The sequence below is a fragment of the Giraffa tippelskirchi genome, chromosome 5 (assembly GCF_054371585.1).
Source record: "Giraffa tippelskirchi isolate mGirTip1 chromosome 5, T2T-mGirTip1v1.2.pri, whole genome shotgun sequence".
Taxonomy (NCBI): domain Eukaryota; kingdom Metazoa; phylum Chordata; class Mammalia; order Artiodactyla; family Giraffidae; genus Giraffa; species Giraffa tippelskirchi.
Window position 1 is genome coordinate 187,489,250 of NC_137279.1, and position 12,407 is coordinate 187,501,656.

A 12,407-nucleotide genomic window follows, 5' to 3' on the forward strand; every position below is an offset into this window, starting at 1 on the left:
GTTTGCCTTGGAAACGAACAGAGATCATTCTGTCGTTTTTGAGATTTCATCCAAGTACTGCATTTTGGACTCTTTTGTTGACCATGATGGCTACTCCATTTCTTCTAAGGGATTCTTGCCCACAGTAGTAGATATAATGGTCATCTGAGTTAAATTCACCCATTCCAGTCCATCTTAGTTCGCTGATTCCTAGAATGTCAACGTTCACTCTGGCCATCTCCTGTTTGACCACTTCCAATTTGCCTTGATTCATGGACCTAACATTCCAGGTTCCTATGCAATATTGCTCTTTACAGCATTGGACTTTGCATCTATCACCAGTCACATCCACAGTTGGGTATCGTTTATGCTTTGGCTCCATCCCATCATTCTTTCTGGAGTTATTTCTCCACTGATCTCCATTAGCATATTGGGCACCTACTGATCTGGGGAGTTCATCTTTCAGTGTCCTATCCTTTTCCCTTTTCATACTGTTCATGGGGTTCTCAAGGCAAGAATACTGAAGTGGTTTGCCATTCCCTTCTCCAGTGGACCACAATCTGTCAGACCTCTCCACCATGACCCATCCGTCTTGGGTGGCCCCACACAGCATGGCTTAGTTTCATTGAGATAGACAAGGCTGTGGTCCGTGTGATCAGATTAGCTAGTTTTCTGTAGTTTTAGTTTTAGTGTGTCTGCCCTCTGATGCCCTCTCGCAACACTTACCGTCTTACTTGGGTTTCTCTTACCTTGGGCCTTGGGTAATTCCTCTTACCGCCGCCACCGCTGCCGCCGGCCCCAGCCCCCGGCCTGGCCTAGCCCCTCTCAGCTGCCGCCCCCGGCCCCCGGCCCCCGGCCCGGCCTAGCCCCTGTCGGCTGCCGCCCCCGACCCCCGGCCCGGCCTAGCCCCTCTCGGCCGCCACCCCCGGCCCCCGGGCCCCGGCCCGGCCTAGGCCCTGTCGGCCGCCGCCCCCGGCTCCCGGCCCCCGGCCCCCGGCCAGGCCTAGCTCCTCTCGGCCACGCTTCTGCGCCGAGCCGTCGCAGCCGCCTCGATAAAGGACAGAAATGGTATGGACCTAACAGAAGCAGAAGATATTAAGAAGAGGTGGCAAGAATACACAGAAGAACTGTACAAAAAAGATCTTCACAACCCAGATAATCACGATGGTGTGATCACTCACCTAGAGCCAGACATCCTGGAATGTGAAGTCAAGTGGGCCTTAGAAAGCATCACTACAAACAAAGCTAGTGGAGGTGATGGAATTCCAGTTGAGCTATTTCAAATCCTCAAAGGTGATGCTGTGAAAGTGCTGCACTCGATTGCCAGCAAATTTGGAAAACTCAGCAGTGGCCACAGGACTGGAAAAGGTCAGTTTTCGTTCCAATCCCAAAGAAAGGCAATGCCAAAGAATGCTCAAACTACCGCACAATTGCACTCATCTCACATGCTAGTAAAGTAATGCTCAAAATTCTCCAAGCCAGGCTTCAGCAATATGTGAACCGTGAACTTCCAGATGTTCAAGCTGGTTTTAGAAAAGGCAGAGGAACCAGAGATCAAATTGCCAATATCCGCTGGATCATCGAAAAAGCAAGAGAGTTCCAGAAAAACATCTATTTCTGCCTTATTGACTATGCCAAAGCCTTTGACTGTATGGATCACAAGAAACTGTGGAAAATTCTGAAAGAGATGGGAATACGAGACCATCTGACCTGTCTCTTGAGAAACCTGTATTCAGGTCAGGAAGCAACAGTTAGAACTGGACATGGAACAACAGATTGGTTCCAAATAGGAAAAGGAGTACGTCAAGGCTGTATATTGTCACCCTGCTTATTTAACTTATATTCAGAGTACATCATGAGAAATGCTGGGCTGGAAGAAACACAAGCTGGAATCAAGATTGCCAGGAGAAATATCAATAACCTCAGATATGCGGATGACACCACCCTTATGGCAGAAAGTGAAGAAGAACTAAAGAGCCTCTTGATGAAGGTGAAAGAGGAGAGTGAAAAAGTTGGCTTAAAGCTCAACATTCAGAAAACTAAGATCATGGCATCTGGTCCCATCACTTCATGGGAAGTAGATGGGCAAACAGTGGAAACAGTGTCAGACTTTACTTTTTTGGGCTCCAGAATCACTGCTGATGGTGACTGCAGCCATGAAATTAAAAGACGCTTACTCCTTGGAAGGAAGGTTATGGCCAACCTAGATTGCATGTTTAAAAGCAGAGACATTACTTTGCCAACAAAAGTCCGTCTAGTCAAGGCTATGGCTTTTCCAGTGGTCATGTATGGATGTGAGAGTTGGACGGTGAAGAAAGCTGAGCGCCGCAGAATTGATGCTTTAGAACTGTGGTGTTGGAGAAGACTCTTGAGAGTCCCTTGGACTGCAAGGAGATCCAATCAATCCATCCTAAAAGAGATCAATCCTGGGTGTTCATTGGAAGGTCTGATGTTGAAGCTGAAACTCCAATACTTTGGCCACCTCATGCAAAGGGTTGACTCACTGGAAAAGACCCTAATGCTGGGTAGGATTGGGGGCAGGAGGAGAAGGGGACGACAGAGGATGAGATGGCTGGATGGCATCACCGACACGATGGGCATGGGTTTGGGTAGACTCCGGGAGTTGGTGATGGACAGAGAGGCCTGGCGTGCTGCAATTCATGGGGTCGCAGAGAGTTGGACACGACTGAGCAACTGAACTGAACTGAGCAATGGAACTGAACTGAACTGAGACCCTCTGAAGCCAGCAATGGTTTTCATTTCTTTCTTGCATGTTCTCTTTTTCTCCTTCTAATCTTGCAATTTTTTCCCTCCTAGATCTTTAGTCTCTATTCTCTTCCAAGTGGTTAAACTAATTTCTCCCACACTGCTATCGATTTTATAGAGGACTCTGAAAGAGGGTACACAGTCAGGATTTAGTAAAACATAAAAGAAAAAGCTCGGGGTCAGAAGTTAGGAGACAACTTTTACATTCATCAGGAGTAATTAGTTATGGTCAATTGGGGAGGTCGCAAAACTTGTTTCCTCATCTGAACTCTCTCACTCACTCAACAAGTCACCTATCGCATTATTTGCAATAAATGGCATTGCTGCTGCCTTCAGAGGACTTGCCCTCTAGTGAGGGAGGCAGACAAGAGAACTCAAGATCCTCACGTGGTGAACAGTGTGACATCAGAGGAAATCCTGGAAAGCCATTGCAGATCCCCAGGGCGGGCAGAGGAGGGTGAGTTGTCAGAGTGAGCCGGGGCCAGAGTCCAGTCTGGTCAGGTGAGCAACTGGCCATGAAGAAGGCCGGGACAGGGGTTTTAGTCAAAGGAAGCAGTCCCTACAGCTTCTACTGAGTCTTTCCCTGAGCATCCTTGCTTGCCAGGCTCTGCCTCTATAATCAAACCTCTAGTGCTAGTCTCCCTCCCAAGGGAGAATCTTTATCACCCCTCGGGCCACATGTATCTCATGGACAGCAGTGTGAGGTCACTGTGAAGGTCCGAGCCCCCCTCCAGCATAAGCCTACTGTTTGGACCCAGCCTTCTTGTCTGCCTAAAGGGGATCCTATTAGCATCCCCCATGGGGAGGTCATGCTTTGTTGATGGCTCAGCCTGTAAAGAATTCGCCTGCAATACAGGAGATTCAGGTTCGATCCCTGGTCTGGGAAGATCCTCTGGAGGTGGAAATGGCAACCCACTCCAATATTCTTGCCATGAACCAAGGAGGCTGGTGGGATACAGTTCATGGGGTCAAGAAAGAGTCGGACATGACTGAGAGGCTGAGCATGCACACAACAGGTGGTTGCGGGATGTGCAGGCTTCACACAGACCTTGGTGAAAGGCAAGCATCCAAGTGGCTGCATCCAGATGGGGGCGGAGAAACGTGGAAATTATTCATGGCATCCAGTCCCATCACTTCATGGCAAATAGAAGAAGAAATAGTAGAAGCAGTGACAGATTTTCTTTTCTTGGGCTCCAAAATCACTGCAGATGGTGACTGCAGCTATGAAATTAAAAGGTACTTGCTCCTTGCAAGGAAAGATATGACAAACCTAGACAGCATATTAAAAAGCACAAATATCACTTTGCCAACAGAGGTCTGCATAGTCAAAGCTAAGGTTTTTCCAGTAGTCATGTATGGATGTGAGATTTGGACCATAAAGAAGACTGAGCTCTGAAGAATTGATGCCTTCCAATTGTGTTGCTGGAGAAGACTCTTGAGAGTCTCTTGGACAGCAAGGAGATCAAACCAGTCAATTCTAAAGGAAATCAACCCTGAATATTCATTGGAAGGACTGATGCTGAAGTTGAAGCTCCAATACTTTGGCCACCTGATGCAAAGAGCTGACTCATTGGAAAAGGCCCAGATGCTGGGAAAAATAGAGGTCAGGAAGAGAAGGGGCGACAGAGGATGAGATGGTCAGATAGCATCACTGATTCAATGGACATGAATTTGAGCAAACTCTGGGAGACGGTGGAGGACAGAGGAGCCTGGCGTGCTGCAGTCCACGGGATTGCAAAGAGCTGGACAGGACTTAGCCACTGAACAAAAACAACAACTTTCATTTTTGCCTCTTTGAGAACACAAGCATTTCCCCAGTTGGCCTAGCATTTCCATCTGCCTGGGGTGGGAGGAGGGAGCCCAGATCAGAAACATATCAGCATCCTGCAGGGAGGCAGAGGTAATTTCCAGTTTCTAACATGCATAATAGGATTAGGCAGTAAGCAGTTAGTCTTGGAAGGCAGAATACTGTCTAGAGGTGGAATTTACAAACTCTATTATTCTCCTGTCTTGAGTCTTCTCCCCACCACAGTCTTTAGAAGACAAGAGTGATTCAGGGCATCTGGTGAGAATATGCAAGACTGTCAGTATTATTTACATCTATGTGAATCAATAGAAAGAGTTTAACAGCCTCAGTCACCTGGCATTGGCTAACCTGCCAGGAACCAGCAGGGAGACAGAGCCATGCTGGCCCCAAATCAGTCCCATTCCTTCTGTCCTTCAAACAAGCATATGCTTGGAAAATGACTGTCATGAAAATATCCATATCTTATCAGGTAGAAAAAAATTAATATTTCTAATTCATTTCAGAGAGGTACAAACAGTCCCAAGAATTTGGAAACATCACAGAATCTTTTAGGTAAATCTTTGGCATGCATTCAGTGATTGAGCCTGCAAACAGGTCCTCTGATTTACATTTTTAAAAGAAAAGTGTGCTATTTTAAAATTAGCTTTATTCCAGTCTCATAGAAATGGCATTACGCTTCCAAGTGGTTGGCATAGGGTTAGATGCGGTTAACGGAAGGGTAAAAGCCTGCAAATAATTGTGTGGTGGGGGTTACTGAGTTCTTTAGTTTTCTCTGCTCTTAAGTGATGCTTATGTGTTGGTTGTGAAAATGGAAACAGACTCAGGATTTGCTCCAGGGCTGAGCACTTGGAGTTGTGTGGCAAAGACGCCAGTAATGCAAATCATCTCTTTCCTCCCTTTTCCGCAGAGAAAGACGATGTGTAGAATTACTGGGCATTTAAAAAATAAAGAGATAATAGCTATAAAATATTTGAGGTATTTCTTCCTAGCCTAAATTTTAAATTCAATTTCTTTCCTTTCCAAAATAATATTTGACAGATTTAAAAAAAAAAAAAAAAAAACAGAAAACATCACAAGGCTTGTCATGAAAAATAGCCATCCTTGCCCTTTGTTGTTGCTGCTAGGCACTCAGTCGTGTCCGGCTGTTTGTAACCATGTGGACTGTAGCCTGCCAGACTCTTCTGTCCATGGAATTCTTCAGGCAAAGAAAGATACTGGGGTGGGTTGTCATTTCCTTCTCCAGGGCATCTTCCCGGCCCAGGGATCAAACCTAGGTCTCCTACATTACAGGCAGATTCTTTACTGACTGAGCCATCGGGGAAGCCAACCCTAAACATTGCGGCAAACACTTATAACCCTTTTGCCTACTTGTTCCGCCTTTTTATGTTCATATTTCTAAATAATAGGCTTATAATGCTATTTCCTGATTTTTTGAATTCGTGTGACTATTGTGAAAGAAGACTCAGTTCTTTTATGCCCTGTCCCCACCCCCCACCGTCAGGCAAAAAACCTGACCCTCCATCATCCCAAATGTTATTGTTCAGTGTATACGTGAATGAGACCACGTAAAGATTGTTCACATAAACACTGCTTTTCCTATTGCGGTTGTCACTAGTGCTCTGTGTCAAATATTTGGGTGACAAAAATTTGGGCTTCTACTTTCAAGATACATGGTAGGACTTTTTTCTGTTTCCTTAAACTTAGGTGGAGCCATGAGACTAGATCTTGTTGATAAACTCCAAACTGCTCAAGTGCCAGTGTGAAATTCTCCAGGGTTCTCTTTATATACCCAGTATTGCTAACTGCCAGTGTTCAAAGAGATGGTTGCTCCATCAGACTGGGTCCTCTTGTTACTATAATGAGGAAAGACCCTTTTCTACCAACAGTGAGCATAAGCAAAAGGTAACATTTTATTGTTTTAAGCTACTGCAGTTTGGGGAATGTTTGTTATCACACTGTAACAAAATTTTTCCTAACTGATACATCTTTCTTGAACAAATGCTTATTCTTCCTGGAAATGACAACACCTTTTTAAAAAAGCTTGCTTAATTTTCTTTGTATCCATTAGAAATGCAAATTCTCCACCAAAAGTATAAATCTCTTTACAGTATTCTTTGTTAAGGACTTTTAATTTCTCCTTCTCTTTGGGACTCTCCATTAAAGGGTTGCCCTCCAGCACGCCCCACTGCCAACACACACAGAATTGTCATCCTGGAGATCCCCTTTATCTCAAAACTTTGCAACATTAAACCCCTGGTTCCTGAAACTCAACTTGGCAAAGATTATTATTACTACCTCTATAGTTATTCTCCTAATTAGTGGATTGTATTAGTTATAGAGTGCAATAGGTGCACTCTATAACTTATTTTTGGCCAGTGAGATACAAACAATAATGTATGTTAACTTTGGAAAGTGGCTGTAAAGAGAAGGGGCTCACCTTTTTCTGTCTTTTTCTTCGTCAAACTGCATGTAATACAACGTGATGGCTGGAGCTTCAGCAGGTGTTTTGGATCATAATGACAAGGATATTTTGAAGAGGTCTGTTGCTAAGTCACCTCAGGCGTGTCCGACTCTGTGCGACCCCACAGACGGCAGCCCACCAGGCTCCCCCGTCCCTGGGATTCTCCAGGCAAGAGGACTGGAGTCTAGGCCTCTAATAATTACAGCATCACAAACTAAGCACCATACTGTTTATTGCCACATTTTTATTTTTTAGTGTGAGAAATATACTTTCATCTGGCATTCAATCTGGTATTAAATTTTTGGTCACATGAGGTTGAAGCTGATTCAAACTGATCCTTCTGCTCAGGTAATTCCTTTGTTTTGGTGAAGCCCATCCTCTTAGCCGTGGCTTGGTCAGGAAATAGAAGCAATTCATATCCAGGTATGAAGACTTTTAATACAGTAAAGAAACTGTTAGATAATTACTTCACAACTTTTATGGAAATTAATTCCAAATGGATTAACTAATTAAATGTAAAAAGGGAAATCTAACACATTGGTAAACATTGATATGATTCTAAGCTGGAGGAAGACCTTCTAAAGATGCCACTAATAGAAATCAAGTTGGGTGGGTTTAAAATAAAAATAGGAAATGAAATGTAAAATCATTTGTAATACATGAAACACCAAAAATAAAATAATAAATAGAAATGAATAGGAAACATGAAAACTCAGAGTTGCTCATTGGAGTTCTTTCCTTTGACCACGATTTCTCGGCCTCAGAGCTATTGACATTTTGAACTTGGAGTCTCTGTTATGGAAATCTGTCCTGTGCCTTGTAAGGTGTTTAACAGGATCTTTTGCTTCTACCCACTAGATGCCCACTACAACCTCTCCCCTAGTTGTTGACAGCTAAAAATGTCTCCAGATGTTGTCAAATGCCCCGGGGGTGCAGCAGCAAGCTGACCCCAACTGAGAACCACTTGAGCGTTCATCAGAATCCCCTGGAGGATTTGTGGAACACTGAGGGCTGGTTCTTCTCTCTAGGGTGGCTGACATAGCAGGTCTGGGTTGGGGTTTGAGAATTTACATTTTCAGTAAGTTGCCATGTGGTGCTGAAACTGCTGGCCCAGGAAACATCCTTTGAGAACTTCTGATTTCTGCCACTTTGCTTGCAAATAAACATGCCATCCCCTATAAAATAAAAGTAACAACAATATTGACATTTTCAGAACATGGAAAAAGACAGCAGAGTTCAAGAGTTTAGAAACCAGGCTATCACAAGAAATTGGAAGACAGCTGCAAAATCTGTGGTTTATGGATTGGATGAAGATACGGTTTATGTTTGGTCTTCCCAGGTGGTGCTAGTGGTAAAGAACCTACCTGCCAATGCAGGAGATGTAAGAGACACGGGTTTGATCCCTGGGTCAGGAAGATCCCCTGGAGTAGGGCATGGAAACTCACTCCAATATTCTCGACTGGAGAATCCCATGGACAGAGAAGACTATAGTCCATGGGGTCACAAGCAATTGAACATGATTGAAGCAACTTAGCATGTACACACACGGTTTATGCTTGCTCTAAATTTAGTGATTTTTCTCAAATAATATTACTATAAGGATGACCACAATGAAAAGAAACTGTCTCAAGAGAAATGATAAAGGTAATAGCAATGAATCTTATTAGTCTATGATGGATGGCATACATCTTTATTCAACTTTTTTTCCAAATTGCTCATTAAGCTTCCGATGATAAATTTTATATAAATTTCCAGAGGCTACATAAGAAAAGTTACACTCGACTCTTCCCTTAGTGACACAGAACTTTTAATACCTTAACTAAATAATTTTTGTTGGAACAGCAGCAAACTGCTGGAATTATTGCTGTGTACATTTCTTCCAATTAGAAAAAGAATAATGAAAGAAATCATTACAGCTTGAATTTCAGTGGTTGGCTTCTATTTAATCTTCTAGGTTTACCAGACATGATGGAACTCTGCAGAGACATTTTTACTAGTAGTCGCTCTTTAGCACTAATCAGTGGCTGTCCTGCATGCCTGGTGTCAATGTTTATTGTAACCAAATGAATCTGAGAAATAAAATGATTTATCCTCCGCACCAGCAGGCTACAAACAAAATCAATAGCCCTGTGCTGGCAACGTTATTTTATTGTTGTGTCCTTAATATCCTCTACTCTTTTGCAATTACTTTTTATTATTACTGCTCATTTAAAGAGACCCTGGAGTTTGGAGCCAGATGGTGCAGTTAGTTAAATCTGGAAGGCCATAATAGAGTTGAGTTCAAACCAGGTTAAGAGTAACAGAATCACAAACCTTAGCAGTCATAATCTCATCGGGCATTGTTTTGTGTACATTTTATGCATCAGAAATCAGTGCAGGCTTCAAACAGAAAGACTGGGATTGAGGTTCAGAGAGACCAAAGGGGTTCACTCACTCACTCATTCATTCATGCATTTGTTCAACAAATATTTAATCATGTTCTTATCTGGGTGCTGCACTTTGACATCAACAAATAGGCATGGATCCTGTCCTATGAGCTTATAGTCTACTATGAAAGTGAAAGTGAAGGTTGCTCAGCCGTGGCCAACTCTTTGCCACCCCATGGGCTACTGTAGTCCATGGAATTCTCCAGGCCAGGATACTGGAATGGGTAGCCCTTCCCTTCTCCAGGGGATCTTCCCAACCCAGGAATCGACCCGGGGCCTCCTGCATTGTGGGTGGATTCTTTACCAACCGAGCTATCAAGGAAGCTCATAGTCTACTATAGAAGAAAGAAGATATCAAACAAACAAGCAAAATTACTACCCCTTGTGTTAAGTGCTAGGAGGGAAGAAGCAGAGAGCTGAAGTAGGGGGAGAGGATGTGTGACGTTCAGGTGGGTGGTTAGAGGAGCTCTCTGTGGAGGCGCTATTTAAGCTGAAACCCAAATGATGGGAAGACATGCAGGTGAGGAAGCAAGAGAAATATCCATGTCCTGTTGGAAGGAATGGCACAAGCAAAGGTCAAGGAATGGAAGTCGCTTGTCCTGGAAGAACTTCAAGGATACCTGTGTGGCTGGAACCTAGTGCAGGAAGGAGGGTGGCCCAACATGAGGCCAGGAGCTGGGGGACCCAAGGATGATGTGTGTGTGGGGAGGGTGGTGGGCAATGGGTATTTAGGCACTGGGATTTTCCAAGGATTTTAGACACAGGTTTTGTGCCAATGTGCTGATGAATAAGACTTACAGGAAGAAAACCTTTTAGGTAAGAGCAGTAAGTATTCATGATCCAGACAGCAGGTAAAGCCAGAAACACGAGTTTAACCCTTTGTGCAGAGGGCAGGGAAAGCAGAGGCAACATTTTGACTAATAAAGTTGCCTTGTGTAGTAGCAGCAATTAAAATTCTGTATCACTGCACTTCCCTTTAAGACACATCTTTCGTGTTGAATCTACCCAGCATCTCTTCTTCCCTGTCGACCCACCCTCTTTCCTCCTCTGGGTTGGTAACAAGGCCTGGCCTGCCTCTGGCAAACATCACCTCCCCACATCAATCACACCCTTGGAAAATGGCTGCAGCCTTCTCCCAGTGGCTTCCTGTCTGCTCTTTCTTCCTGGTCTGAGTCTCCATCTCTCCTGTTAGGATACTTCTGCATCTGTCAACCAAAGCGACAAACAACCATCTGGGAACCAAAGTCAGGAAGACTGAGCAAATTGCCAAGGACCCCAGTATCTCTAAGAACTCTCATAGCAATTTATGCTTCCTTTGTTGGCACCAACAGATGCCTTGTTTTAAGCAGCGTGAGCTAGGTGATTCATTTATTTAGATGTTCTCTGGACCTCTTGCCTTTTACATAGCAGATTCTAAGAAATATTTATTAAATTAAATTATTGCCAGCAGTTCCTGTTTATCGAGCAATTAATTTGCCAAGCATTCTCCCTAGGATTTATTTAATTTTTATGTGATGATTGATTTTACATGTCACCTTGGCCATGGTGGCCAGATAGTTGGTCAAGCATTATTGTGGATGTTTCTGTGATAATTTTTAGTGAGCTTAACTCTTAAATCAGTGGACTCTGAGGAAGGCAGATTGCTCTCTGTATTGTGTGTGGGCCTCATCGAATCAGTTGAAGGTCTGAATAAATAAAGACTGATCTCCCCATGAGCAGGAAGGAATTGTGGCAATAGATGGCTTTTGGAGTCTAGCTGTAACTTTTCTAGGTCTTTAGCCTGCCACCCATCCTGCAGATTTTGAACTTGCAACATTCCCACCATTGCACGAGCCAACTCCTTAAAATCAATCTCTCTCTGTGCCTTCCTGAATTATAACACACCTTTACATCTAAACATTTATGCCCATTTTAGGGATAAAGAAGTTGAGGTTCAGAGGTCTGAGTACCATGCCCGAGGATACATGTCTGACAAGCATGGAGCCAGGATTCTGGCCCAGGTGTTTCTGAGTCCCAGAATAGTACAGCTTCTAAAGCATGAATTCAAGGACTGAGAATACCATGAATTGCAAGTAACACAACATGTATCTACTGTAAAGAGTCTCTTCTTTTTAATGATTCACAAACTACCTTGGAATCTTATAATGCATGAGACTCATCAGTATGCAAATACCTTGTCATCCAGGTGAGATGGGAAAACAACCATTAGTGGAGAAGTTTGGTGGACATGAAGGCACGTCACTACTTTTTATTGCATGTCAACTTGCTTGGCATATATAAATTCTGCAGGTTAAATTCTCTCCTTTAAAGTCATAATTTCCAATGAGATTGTGAAATAACCACACACTTTTTATGAACAGTCATCTTTAGGAATATGAGAGGGAACTAAACAGATAACATTTTAAAACTAACCACTTTGTGGAGATGCAAACATAGAGAACAGACTTATGGACATGGTAGGGGGGAAGAGGAGGGTGGGGTGAATGGAGAGAGTAGCATGGAAACATATATACTACCGTATGCAAAATAGACAGCCAATGGGAATTTGCTGTATGACTCAGGGAACACAAATTGGGGCTCTGTAACAACCTAGAGGTATGGGATGGAATGCGAAGTGGAAGGGAGTTTCAAGAGGGAGGGAACATATGTATACTTATGGCTGATTCACAGTGATGTATGGCAGAAACCAATAAAATATTGTAAAGCAATTATCCTTCAATTACAAATAAATAAATTTTTTAAAAAATTAACCGTTTTGTTGAAAGTGAGATTATATCTCTCCCTCTAAAAATGAAATGAAATAAAGAGAAATAGACAGTCCATCTGGGTGAAATTACAATAGAGAAAAACAAAAAGTGCACATGGAGTCCCCGCCCCTTGATGGCTTTTGCTGTGGGCTGACGTCCTATGTTGAGGTCCAAACTTCAAAAGTGGCCTCCAACTGGACCTTGTCCATTGGAAAAGCCAG